Source organism: Astyanax mexicanus, chromosome 15 (genome assembly GCF_023375975.1).
Source record: "Astyanax mexicanus isolate ESR-SI-001 chromosome 15, AstMex3_surface, whole genome shotgun sequence".
NCBI classification, from domain to species: Eukaryota; Metazoa; Chordata; class Actinopteri; order Characiformes; family Acestrorhamphidae; genus Astyanax; species Astyanax mexicanus.
Window position 1 is genome coordinate 1,518,468 of NC_064422.1, and position 12,544 is coordinate 1,531,011.

Genomic DNA, 12,544 nt, shown 5'->3' on the forward strand with positions numbered 1-12,544 from the left:
AGCTCCTCTACAGTCACTGAATATCTTATTTAAAAAATCATGTCATTAATTTCAAACAAGGGCATTATATATTATAGGGTTACTTCTTCACTGATTCCTATACTACTGATCACTAATCTGGCTTCTGCCTTCACACAAAACATTATATGAAAACCACATAACATTTAACTACAATCAAATTCACATATTGTAACTTTAAGTACACACCTCTTTTTACGATGCCCAAATCCAAGAGGTAAGATGGCCTCTACCTCTTTAAAGAGGATCTCAGATGGACAGGCATTGCTGCAAAGGGTTGGGCTATGGGGAGTGCTTATGTTATTAGGTCCAGAGGTGGATGCTATTTCTTCAGTGGGTCTTATTGCTGGGGTAGGTGCTGGTGGTGAAGTGATGGCTGAGGATGGTGCTGGGGTAGGTGCTGGTGGTGAAGTGATGGCTGTGAATGGTGCTGGTGGTGAAGTGATGGCTGAGGATGGTGCTGGGGTAGGTGCTGGTGGTGAAGTGATGGCTGAGGATGGTGCTGGTGGTGAAGTGATGGCTGAGGATGGTGCTGGGGTAGGTGCTGGTGGTGAAGTGATGGCTGAGGATGGTGCTGGTGGTGAAGTGATGGCTGAGGATGGTACTGGGGTAGGTGCTGGTGGTGAAGTGATGGCTGTGAATGGTGCTGGTGGTGAAGTGATGGTTGAGTATGGTGCTGGGGTAGGTGCTGGTGGTGAAGTGATGGCTGTGAATGGTGCTGGTGGTGAAGTGATGGTTGAGGATGGTGCTGGGGTAGGTGCTGGTGGTGAAGTGATGGCTGTGAATGGTGCTGGTGGTGAAGTGATGGTTGAGTATGGTGCTGGGGTCGGTGCTGGTGGTGAAGTGATGGCTGAGGATGGTGCTGGCGGTGAAGTGATGGTTGAGGATGGTGCTGATGTAGGTGCTGGTGGTGAAGTGATGGCTGTGAATGGTGCTGGTGGTGAAGTGATGGCTGAGGATGGTGCTGGTGGTGAAGTGATGGTTGAGTATGGTGCTGGGGTCGGTGCTGGTGGTGAAGTGATGGCTGAGGATGGTGCTGGCGGTGAAGTGATGGTTGAGGATGGTGCTGATGTAGGTGCTGGTGGTGAAGTGATGGCTGTGAATGGTGCTGGTGGTGAAGTGATGGTTGAGGATGGTGCTGGGGTAGGTGCTGGTGGTGAAGTGATGGCTGTGAATGGTGCTGGTGGTGAAGTGATGGTTGAGTATGGTGCTGGGGTCGGTGCTGGTGGTGAAGTGATGGCTGAGGATGGTGCTGGTGGTGAAGTGATGGCTGAGGATGGTGCTGGTGGTGAAGTGATGGCTGAGGATGGTGCTGGTGGTAAAGTGATGGCTGAGGAAGATGTTAAGGTGGGTGCTTGTGTTAATATCTTGGCTGCAGTAGAAGACTGTACAGGATTGGGGGGCTTTTTTGAGGGAAGAACTAAGGGGTGGCAGGCTCTTTTGCGGCTGCGGGTCATTGGGGCAGATTGTGAAGGTGGAGGAGAGGATGGTGCTGGGGTAGGTGCTGGTGGTAAAGTGACAGCTGAGGAAGATGCTAAGGTGGGAGTGTGTGTTAAAATCTTGGCTTTGGTAGAAGACTGTAAAGGGTTAGAGGGCTTTTTTGAGGGAAGTAGTAAGGTGGGGCAGGGTCTTTTGCGCCGGCGGGTCATTGGGGCAGATTCTTTAGGTGGAGGAGAGGATGGTGCAGAATTTCTCACAGGCCGGATAGTTCTTCCTACAATAGCAAGCCACAGACAGAGACAGACTGTCAGATAATAATGATGAATAGAGACAAAGAAATGAATCAGCTTGTATCACCTAAATTTTAGGGAAAATGTGTTTAGCAATCAGGTGACATTCTGATACTCAGCTGGACTTGTGGGCTAATCTGCAACATAAAAAATAAAAGGTTAATGATGCTGGAACACTGCATGTTCAAGGTATTATGACTATTCCTATATATCACAGGCTTACTGTGTGGTCTTCGTGTTGACTGTCCTGGTAAAGTGAGTAGAAACGTATACAGATATATTGTTATGTAGTACTCAGTAACAAGTAGCTAATCATGTAGCAAATCACCCTCTCAATATGATATACAATTGCCTTTCTTACAGTCAGGAAAACTTATTTTCCAGTAGAGTTATATTAAATTCATAAACATGCAGTGGATAATCACCTCTGCAGTCACAAACCTGACATAGGCTATATGTAAGCCCATTATGTGTCATGGGCATTCATGGGCATGTAGTGAAGTAGTGAAGGCTTAAATGTTTCTACAAAAATGGTAAATTATCAGCTGCCACTTAAAAAGCCTGGAAGATGAAAGTCTTCTGCATTAGGTATTAAAAAGTTGAGCTTTTTACATCAGGCTGACATCCAATTAACTGACGCTAGATAAGTAATTTTACAACTTTAAAAAATTATTGTTCATCCTGATTCTTTAAGAATTTCTGTTCCATCAGTATTACGTTAACAGTAGCTTCTAAGTAAATATTACCAAAAAGGCAGCAATATGAAATAATTGGATGTTTAATTAATATGACTAATACTATAAGCCAATAAGCAACCTGTTAGTCTTTGAAATTAGTCATTTAATTTCATCATTTTGATGCAACATAAAATAATCACTGGCCTTTAAATCAGCCTGGTAGGTAGCTTACTTTCCTTAAAGATGGTGCCCTTTACGTTAGCCTTGAACAAATGTACATATCTGAGAGTTAACAAAATGCCTCAAAATACAGCATAAAAATATATTTGGTCTTCTCGTCACCCTAGAGGTTTATAGTCTATGCCATCAGCCTTTGAGGCATCAGTTAATGGGTAACAATATGCAATTTTACAATTGCACCACTTACTTCAATTAAAATGTAATATCACTTATTACTCTCTTCCATTATCCTGGATTCCATCAGCCTCTGAGTCTTCCTAACTTTACATCAGCCTGAAAGGCATATAACTAAATAGATGTTTTTCTAATATATAGTAATAGTTGTGATTTTCTAATCAGTTTTTCAACATGGCACCTGTGATACCAGATTTTAGGTAAATCAAATGTAAATGTTGTCAAGAAACAATGATAAACTATAACTCATATTTACATGCTCCAATCATCTTGGAATTGTATCACTGTATTTACAATCAGCCTCTGAGGCAAGTAAACTTCACATCAGTCTGAAACATATGTAACAAGCATCTATGTGAAATGTTCATTGGTTTTCTAATCAGCTTCAGAGGCATCCTGCATAACTAATGATAAATAATTACAGTAAATCATCATTGACCCTTTAATCAGCTTTGAAGGCAAAAGGTATTTACCATCAGCCTCTTAGGCAAGTACACTTCACCAAGAAAGAGTATGACAATGGATGATGAACACTGCCCTTCTAATCAGTGTCAGAGGTATCTTGCATAAGTGATGCTAAATCAATTACAGTAAATTATCACCATCCTTCCAATCAGCCTTGAAGACAGAAAATGGTTTCCCATTAGCCTCTGAAGCTTGCGCACTTCATATCAGCCTGGAAGGCAAAAGGTATTTACCATCGGCCTCGTAGGCAAGCACACTTCATACCAGCCTGGAAGGCAAAGAGTATTTACCATCAGCCTCTGAGGCAAGCACACTTCATACCAGCCTGGAAGGCAAATTGTATTTACCATCGGCCTCTGAGGCAAGCACACTTCATACCAGCCTGGAAGGCAAAGAGTATTTACCATCAGCCTCTGAGGCAAGCACACTTCATACCAGCCTGGAAGGCAAAGAGTATTTACCATCAGCCTCTGAGGCAAGCACACTTCATACCAGCCTGGAAGGCAAATTGTATTTACCATCGGCCTCTGAGGCAAGCACACTTCATACCAGCCTGGAAGGCAAAGAGTATTTACCATCAGCCTCTGAGGCAAGCACACTTCATACCAGCCTGGAAGGATATATAATAAGCATCTATGTATAATGATCACTGGCACTTTAATCGGCTTTAGGAGCATCATAATCAAGGAATGCTTATAAACTACAGTAAACTTGGCCCTCCAATCAGCCTTTATGTCAGGCTAAATGTGTTTCCCCTCAGCCTCCGAGGCTTGCACATGTCACATCAGCTAAGAAGAAGTATCAAACAACAACGTAAAACAAAATAGTTTCTGGGCTTCCAATCAACCTGGTAGCAATTATCTTTAGTATTCTTTTTTAAGACCACTGCAATTTTTATATCCACATTAGTGCATTTTAAGTAAAAAATATCAGAGCAGCTTAAATATGAAAATATAAGTATATAAACATGTATGGATTGAATATTATAAGTGCAATTATATCAGTCTGTACGTTTGAGCACTGAAGGCAGGTACCCTATATATGAAATAGATTTGATTAAATATGAAATAACCACAAGGCTAAACTTCAGCCTGTTTTTACAGGCTAAATCAGACCAACAGGCTAAATCAGTCTGTTTCTAAGTTACTTGCTTTGCATTTAGACCAGAAAGATGTGCATTTTCCTTTAAAGTTTTGTAAGCCATTTACAATAGCATTCTGACCTAGCTAAAACACCAACACTGTCTTTACATGAAAGCTTGTGTTCTGCTGTGTTCTGTGTACTGGCTCCTTAGCCTGCTAACTAGCTAACGTTAGCCAACATGTTAAAAACATTGAGAGCTGCTCCTCAGCTAGCTCAACAACACAGAGGAACTGACTAGTTTTCATTCGTTTTTTACTGATATTTCTGTTCAACTGGACATTCCTTTAAAACATGTTTAAATATATTTAAAGTTAGAACTTACCGAACATGCAGCAGGAGCATCAGCAGCAGCAGTTACTGTCCAGACTGAAAGTTTGAATCCCAGCGCGGCTTCGTGATTTCGTCTCTCACTGGTTGTGCTTGTGGGCGGAGCTTTTTAACGATTCTGTTATTTCATTGGTTTTGGTCGAGGGGGTGGGGTTTAGCGCCATGGTCGGGGCTTTTGGCTATGCTGTTATTTGATTGGCTGTGATCGAGGAGGCGGGATGCAGCCTTACAGGCTGAGCAGCCTGTAAGTCCACGTTCAGGGCAAACTTCTCCATTGTGCGACTATACGCAGCATGAGGTCCTGCTCTACCCATCAGGGACTGTCAAAATAAGAGTCCTCCCCTCTACACCTCACCTAATGGAATCTATAGGGCAACACTAGGAAATATTAATTAAAATCTTCCCCACAGCTCTACCCGCTACATATGGATTTATTTTTCTTTTTAAAATTACAGTAATAATTTAATGTATTAATTTAATGTATTAAACTAAATTACTTTAAAATTAATAAATATAATTTAATTTCAATGTATGTATATATATACACACATATATATATATACACACACACACGTATATATATATATATATATATATATATATATATATATATATATATATATATATATATATATATATATATATATACATATATACATACATACACGTATATATATACATATACATACACACACACACAATTTTCTATTTTATTTACAGGTACCTTGCAACGGGAGATTCCTTTCGCATCATTGCATTCAATTACCGTGTGGGGCACTGCACAGTGAGCAGGGTGGTCCGGGAAGTCAGTGAAGCCATCTGGATTTCCCTCGTAGATTACTTCTTGCCTGTCCCATCAAAGGAGGAGTGGAAGAACATTGCTGATGGGTTCCTAAATCGCTGGAACTTCCCCAACTGCATTGGTTCTCTTGACGGCAAGCATGTTGTCATCAAGGCCCCCTCTAATTCTGGCTCCCTGTACTATAACTACAAGGGGACATTTTCTATTGTTGTCTTGGCTGTTGTAGATGCAGACTACCTTTTCTGGGTTGTTGATGTTGGCAGCTATGGCAGAACGAGTGATGGAGGCACACTATACAACTCTGCCTTTGGTGAAGGCCTCAGAGATGGCACCCTAGACCTCCCAGAAGATGCTGTCATTCGAGGAGCAGAGCATCGTGGCCCATTGCCTCATGTCTTTGTAGGAGATGAGGCCTTTCCTCTACGCCAAAACCTGCTGCGTCCCTATCCTGGCACAAACATCTCCAGGGAACACAGGGCTTTTAACTACCGTCTAAGCCGTGCCAGATTAGTGGTGGAGTGTGCTTTTGGCATTCTTTCCTCCCAGTGGCGAATGTATCGGCGTGTGATTGAAGTTCATCACACAGTTGCTGAGAACTGTGTCAAAGCCACCTGTGCTCTCCACAACTTCCTCCGAGTGAGCAACCTGAAGGATGTAGGGAGGCCATCTGATGCTCCACACCAGGCACAACAGGACGCAGTGTCTATTTTGCAAGACATTGAGAGGGTTGGGTCCAACAATGCCACTAGGCAGGCTATTCGTATGAGGGAGACCTTCACAGACTACTTCAATCAAGAAGGAGCTGTTCCATGGCAACATCACGTGGTGTAGTCTGCCCTAAACCAGAAGCTCTTTTAAGAGCTGCCTACAACCCAAAGGCTCTTTTAAGAGCCACTTAATCCACTTTTAAAGAGCTGTTTCCTTTGATCATTAAATATATTCATGCACAATGTTAACACCTTGATTTTCATATTGACAATTCACATGATATACACATTCTTTTACCTTGCCTACATACAAATCTCATGGAGTGTTCTTATCAAATTATAGAACTAAAAGCAAGACTTTATGAATATTTTAGCATATTATATAACATTTACAATTGTTTAAATCAGTAAGGAAAGGATCATGTCATACCACCACCCCCCCCAACACACACACAATATATAAATGTTAAGAAATTAAATGGATTAAGAAAATTTTAGAAAGCATCAGTTTTTTCTTCAAGGATAGCAAAAAAGACCAAGACGATGGCAGTGGTTCAAATTTTTAATGTAAAGATTAAAATTCATTGATTAAACAGATTATAAAATGTAGATTAAAATAAAACTAAGTTCTTTTAGACTTTGAGCTGATGTATTTTAAATTTTTTTTTTTTTTTTTTTAGAAATCAGGCAGTTTTTTTTTTTTTAACTGGAACCAAACAGATTATAAAACAGAAACCCATAATTTTTTTAAGCACATTCCTCCAGACCTTCTACAATCAGCTGATGTATTTTCAATTTTGTTAGTGTTTTTTTTGCATCAGGTAGTTTTTTTAGAGCTGGAATTAGGCTTTTAAAAAATAACTCATCCTCATCTAATGGAGGTGGGCTGGGCTCACCTAAACATGCGATCAGTTTTTCTTCAAATGAGCTCATGGCTTCTCTCCTCTTTCTTTTTTTTGTGGTTGCAGGGGTGCTAATTTTTCCGCTGCTGTTGCTGGCTGGGATGTGCTGGCTGGCTGGGCTGTGTTGGCTGCTACCTGGCTCGCTTTGGTGCTGCTGGATGCCTAGCTTTGGTGGTGGTGCTGCTGCTGGCTGGCTGCTGCTAATGCCCAGGTGACTGCAACTGCTGCCTCGCTGACTGCCGCTGCTGCTGCCTGGCTGACTGCCGCTGCTGCTGATGCCTTGCTGACTGCCGCTGCCTTGCTGACTGCTGCCTGGCTGACTGGATGAGGCTGCAGCTGAATAGCGTCTCATTAGGTTTGATGTGGTTTCCTTTGCCTCAACAAATAGGGCAAGCAACCCCATTACATTAATGAACCGCCATGGACGGTGTAATGAGGCCCCTGCCCCACTCCTGATCTTCTCTCTCTCTCTTTTTACCTCCTTTTTGTAGGTGTCACGGAGACTGCGCCACCGAGTCCTACAGATATCCTCTGGGGGTGGAACAGAACACTTTATTAAAAAAACATTTTACAATTTACATTGGTCAAGAAATAATTTGGTGAAAATCCACACGTATAATATTCATAACACACACACACAAACAGGAAACACATACATAAGCCTTAATTACTAAATAAAATAAACGTTACAAATTATTATAATTTGCAAAAACCGATGTTATATTTAAAGGAATACTTTTTCTGTTTTTGCTAATGTACTGAACATATTCTAATTTATTAATAAATACTATAGTAACTAAATGTGTTACTAACATAACATAATTTAAATGTACATATAATCTATACTTTGAGTATATCCGATCATAGGCATTAGTGCTTCAAAATACTTTTTGTTAATGCACCAGAGCACAGCAATTATGGGAAAAAATTAATTCAACATATTTAAATAATCTTTAAATATATGTAGATTTTTTTACAGAGATATTTCCTAAGTTACTTTTTTTTAAGCACAGTTTTTATCATGTGTACCAGTTAACCAAGCTGTCTAACTAGCTAGTTAACCTGGTTAAATATTTAGACCAATCCAACTGCAAAACAAACTACTACAACAAACTACTACAAAAACATACCAATAAGGTACTCATTCACACTCACCCGAGACCCCCACACACTCTGCAACCCTCCGCCATGCAAAATTCCGCCTATTAAGGTCCTTGTAAATAACAAGTGAGGGGTCATAAAGCTCAGGGAAGCCAGAGACTGCTGTTATCAGCTTCTCCATTTTGAATTGCGCCTTTTCTGTGTGTGACGCTCTACGTGACGTAGCCTACTCTGCTCTGATTGGCCGGACGCAGCGCGGCGGCCGGATTCATTTGAATAAAGTTGAGATCTGATCAACTTTCCTGCCGGAGGGCGGGGCTGCTCTCAACGCAACGCAACCCAGCATGCATCGCGGCATGCGGCGGCTCTCTCCATTGAAATGAATAGGGTGCGTCGGTGCTTAAGTGCCAGTGGACGCGCGCCCAAAGAGCCGGCCAGCGATGCCGGCGATGAGCCAGGGATCTGACGAGACGTGCAGCAGCGCCGGCAAAGAGCCGGGCAGCGATGCCGGCGATGAGCCAGGGATCTGACGGACCGAACCGAATAGCTGGCTGCGCCGAATAGTTTAAGCTGGCGGTGAGCCAAGTATTCGAAGAGTCGAACCGGGTAGCTGGCTGGGTGCGTCGAGTAGTTTCGCTTGCGCTGAGTCAAAGATCCGAAGAGTCGAACCGGGCAGCTGACACGCTGTATCGAGTTGCTTTAGCTGGCGCCGGTGCTGAAGCGTGAAATCAGCGAGTAGAGTCCGGCAGGTAACGTGCTGGGCCGGGCATCTGACCATCTGAGCCGAGGAGACCACGGAGCGCAGCCTGGAGTGCGATGAAAGCGGCAGAGGATGAGCGGTTAGAGAACAGCTCGAAATCCGAGGCAACCATATCAAGGCCCAGGGCGGCAGGATTGTCACGTGCGAGGTCGGAAGTCACGTAGGTGAGCACCTGGGAGGTATATATATATGGGGCCAGGGGGAGGAGCTTCGGGAAATTGAGGCGTGGTTCATATCCCAAAATTTTGTTAATTCTTAACAACACTTAATAATTCACATAATGCTAACATAACATTAGCGCAACGTTAGCCTAACATTAGCGCGTTTATTGTCTGTCTGTATAAAACTCTGTGCATGTGGTTATTATTAATGAATTTAGCATTTAAAGACAAAACCCCTCCCTCACAAGTGCAAAGACACCCGGCTGAGGCCCCCGGAACTGATTTTAACTGATTTGTTACAAACACTTGTTTGTGTAAAATTGAACAAAGTATATGTTCTTTTGCTAGCATTGCTTAACCCAACTGCAAATTCTTGTCGTTGCTATGACAATTTGGTTATCTACTCGCCCAGCTGTGGCCTAAAAGTTACTTTGAGAATTGAATAGAGGAGTTATCAGCTTGGCTCCGGCCGGCTGCCTTCTCACCTGTTACATTAGTAGAACCCTCAGTACCCCTTACACAAACACAATGAGCCTTTTTACTGAAAAAAAAACTACTGCTACTGCTACTTTAAGTCACAACATATCTTTGATAGTTATTACAAAACATTGAGCACACATTTTATTAAGACAGTTCAATGTTATACCCCTGACTGACTCCCTCACCTCTCTGTCACAAGTACAGAACGTCCCATTATACAAGACAATATAGCAAAGAGTTTTACTGGCAGGCCCTGTTTTGTACGTGGCCGCTAAGCATTAATGCACACACATTATTCTAAGTATATAAGTGTTAACTAAATACTGATTAAGTAATTATTTAGCAAATTGTTATTGAAATATTGGTTATTTAGCAATTGTCATTAATAAAGTAATAATGTAGCAATTGTTAGCATAAGCATCAGTACCTTTCTTAACAATTTTCCTTTTTTAGGTACTTTAGGACCTGACAAACAACATCCACAGATAAATAAAACTGCAACAAAACAGCAAGTGACAATTAGATTTTCTATTGGCCAAACATGTTCACCATCCTTCTAATAGATAATCTATTTCCTAGGCCTCATGCATTTTGTTTAATACGGTTCTCAGACCCTCTAATGCTCTACTGACTGACCGTCTGGGTTAGTGTTGTTTGGAATAAAAGTACAATAACCATCCCCACCAACTCCCAATGTATTTTTGCTTGTGTGTGTTGGGAAAAATATAACATTTATGCTTTTGATTAAAAGCTGTTGATAAACGAAATAACTTAATAAATTTTAAGTCACCTGCTAATCTTGTGAGGTTGTGTGTTATATTGAAAAATACAGAATATTCAGGGTTCAGCTTAATTTGAATAAAATGTTAATAATTTAGTTTAATGTCATTGGCATTGTACCTTGTGTAACCCAGGGTTCAAATTCAAAGTATTTTCATTCAGTAATGCCTTAATAAAGGCCTGCAGCTTTAAGCCTTTTCTGTTTTTATTTTATATTGCTTTATATTGCTTTTTAGTTTTGTATGCAGTTGCCCTGTGTAAAATGCAGAAAAGTGATTTAATTGTTGATACATTGTTGTATTGATCAGTCTTTATTTTAGCAGTTTTTGATTAAAACAATTCAATTTATTAGTGTATTTCTGTTGACCTATATAACAAACACTTCTTAGTTTGTTAATCTAAAATCTAAAAATAAAAAAATCATAAACTGTAGTGCCTACAGAACCTGGTACACGGTTGGAAGATGTGTCAGGGACAGTTGCTTGTGTGGATGGTGTGCTAGTGCTGCTGCTGCGTTTATTCCTTTGGGAGCAGCACTCCGCTACATGCTTCAGTTTAAGGTATAGAGATAAATTTGTCCTGCTGCTTCGTTTGGAAGCAATCGGTTTAAACACACCTTACAGCAAGGACCTGTTTGGTCCACGTCCGATGCCACAAAACCGAACCAACTCCAGATCACGGAGCGAGTCCTTAGCTGTAAATTCGAATGAATCGGTAAAATCGATTAATCGCCCAGCTCTATATGCAGTTATATGTGTTGCTTCATTAAGAAATGTATAATGTTCACTAGACATACTTTAAAAGTACAGCTTACCTGAAAAACAGCAGCTCCTTGTTCAGGCTTTTTCTTTTCTGTGTTTTCTTCCCTTTTTCTCTTCAGTTTGTCCTTGCAGCTAAGTTGGCACCTAAAATGGAGCTGTTAAAATATCCATGCGCCGTGACCGGAACTAATTCATCAATGTATTTGTTTGTAACTAGAAATAATTACTCATTTGAAAATAATTACTCAATAGAGAACTAAATAATTAATATGTTTAACAATATAAATTTCCCACACCAAAAAAACGAAATTTGTTTTTTGCTCTATATTATTAGGCAAAGGGACTCACTTACCGTGTGACTGTGTGACTTGCTGCTGAATAAGTCTTTAGCCCACCAAAGAACAAAAAAAGTAAAACATTCAGTCATAGAGGTATTTTTTTTTACTCAAAGGTGTCAAATTGCTTTTGTACTGTAGCTGTGATTTTCATAGGTGCATTCTGGAAAACAGCAGTGTTAGGACCACTTCTGGCAGACCAGATTTGGTTTGCCGACATGGAGACATTGAATCCGGGCCAAATACAAAAAACGACAGTGACTGTTATGCGGGTTTGCCGGAGGAATTTGGATCGGAGTCGTCTGCTATCAGGGGTGTTTTTACGTCTACAGCTCTGTTCAAACTATAATTTAACTATTAAAATGTTTTATGACCTGATTTCTAGAACAACTTTTAAAATGTAAAATATTTATAGTCACATACCTACAATAATAATATACATTAAATCATATATAAATATAAATATATATTTACATACAAACATTAACAATATTACACAACTGGTTAATAAATGTTTACGTTTTATAAGTTTATAGTTAATAATTCAAGGGAACTGATAACATTTTTTTTACATTTACACGCCTTTACATTTTAGTCGACTAAATTGACTGTAATTAGACTAAAACTGAATCAAAATTTGTTGTCAAAATTAACACTGCCTGGGAGTAATCAAGTAATCTACCAATCAAAACTCGGGAAAGGAGAGGAGAGGGAGAGTCATTGTAGTCCATTGTAAGAGCATGACAGCAACAGGCATGAAATGGATGTACACTGTGTTGTTTTAGTGGGAAAATAAAACTTATTAAATAAAAACGTATTTGTGAGTATAAAAACAATATGTACTGTTACATATGTACTGTCTGTAGTAGGTTGTAACCCTAACCAAAAAAAGGCACGGTGAATGGAGAACCTCTGTCTATTGTTAGTTACATTCAAGTAAAGGTCACATATATGACAAAAACTGATAAGTTATCATCTAAT